The sequence below is a fragment of the Leucoraja erinacea genome, unplaced genomic scaffold, assembly GCF_028641065.1.
Source record: "Leucoraja erinacea ecotype New England unplaced genomic scaffold, Leri_hhj_1 Leri_1304S, whole genome shotgun sequence".
Taxonomy (NCBI): domain Eukaryota; kingdom Metazoa; phylum Chordata; class Chondrichthyes; order Rajiformes; family Rajidae; genus Leucoraja; species Leucoraja erinaceus.
The window spans coordinates 8,119-10,000 of NW_026575566.1; positions in this window are offsets into that span (position 1 = coordinate 8,119).

A 1,882-nucleotide genomic window follows, 5' to 3' on the forward strand; every position below is an offset into this window, starting at 1 on the left:
GAGAGGGAGGAGAGGGGTGGAGAGGTGTGGAGGAGAAAGGGGAGGATGTGGAGTGAAGGATGGGAGGTGGAGTGTGGGTGGGTGGTGTCTTGTGTGTGTGCGAATGGTGTGTCACTCGAAATGTTGTGTGTGCATGTCTTGTGTGTGTGAACATGGACAGGTATAAAGTGCTGGAGTAACTCAGCAGGTCAGGGGAGAAGAAACTGATGTAGTTTCGGGTCCAGATCCTTCTTCAGACCGATGATGTCCGATTGCTGCGGGGAGGTTACAGTTTTTGGAAACAGTTTTTCCCCTCGTAGACTGTTTTTTTCAGCAAGGCAGCTTTTTTTCCTACTTGTCGGTTTCTCAACGAAATTTTTAAGGAACTGCAGATGCTGGTTAATGCACAAAGTGCTGGAGTAACTCAGCGGGTCAGGCAGGCAGCATGTCTGTGGGAGTGTGGACTGGTACAAAATGTGTGTGTGTGTGGGGTCAGCAGGTCAGGGGTGAATAAAACTGATGTGTTTGTGGTCCAGATGCATTTTTTCTGTGTGTGTGTGTGTTTGGCTGTGGCTGCAGTGATGTCACGTTCGGTGTGTGTGACAGCGGTGTGTGTGTGGATAGGTGGGTGAGTGGGCAAATGTTTGGCAGATGCAGTATAATGTGGATAAATGTGAGGTTATCCATTTTGGTGGCAAAAACGGGAAAGCATACTATTATCTGAATGGTGGCCGATTGGGAAAGGGGGAGATGCAGCGAGACCTGGGTGTCATGGTACACCAGTCATTGAAGGTAGGCATGCAGGTGCAGCAGGCAGTGAAGAAAGCCAATGGTATGTTAGCTTTCATAGCAAAAGGATTTGAGTGTAGGAGCAGGGAGTGTCTACTGCAGTTGTACAGGGTCTTGGTGAGACCACACCTGGAGTATTGTGTACAGTTTTGGTCTCCAAATCTGAGGAAGGACATTATTGCCATAGAGGGAGTGCAGAGAAGGTTCACCAGACTGATGCCTGGGATGTCAGGACTGTCTTATGAAGAAAGACTGGATAGACTTGGTTTATACTCTCTAGAATTTAGAAGATTGAGGGGGGGATCTTATAGAAACTTACAAAATTCTTAAGGGGGTGGACAGGCTAGATGCAGGAAGATTGTTCCCGATGTTGGGGAAGTCCAGGACAAGGGGTCACAGCTTAAGGATAAGGGGGAAATCCTTTAAAACCGAGATGAGAAGAACTTTTTTCACACAGAGAGTGGTGAATCTGTGGAACTCTCTGCCACAGAGGGTAGTTGAGGCCAGTTCATTGGCTATATTTAAGAGGGAGTTAGATGTGTGTGGCTAAGGGGATCAGGGGGTATGGAGAGAAGGCAGGTACGGTGATACTGAGTTGGATGATCAGCCATGATCATATTGAATGGCGAATGGTGCAGGCTCGAAGGGCCGAATGGCCTCTACTCCTGCACCTAATTTCTATGTTTCTATGACAGACTGACGGGGGTCCTCTCTCTCCTCTTCTTCCCTAGGATGGCGGGCGCCGGTGAAGGGGTGCCCCTCAAGACCCCACCCAGACCGGTCGGGACCCTCTGGGGAGGTGGAGAGGAACGTGGACAGGCTCAGCCCACTGCAGATGCTGACTCACAACTCCAATCATCGGACGTAGGTGGCCCTTACTGGGGGGGTGGAGGGGATGTGGAGGGGGGGGGGGTGGTGGTATATGTAGTGGAAGGAGGGGGTGTGTGTGGAGAGGTGTGTGGGGTGGTGTGGATGTGTAGAGAGAGAGCAAGAAGGTGAGTGTGTGTGTATAGGGAGGTGTGTGAGTGTGTGTGTATAAAGAGGGAGTGTGAGTGTGGTGGGGGGAGAAGTGTGTGTGTGTGGAGGTAGAAGAGAGGTGTGTGTGTGGAGTGGG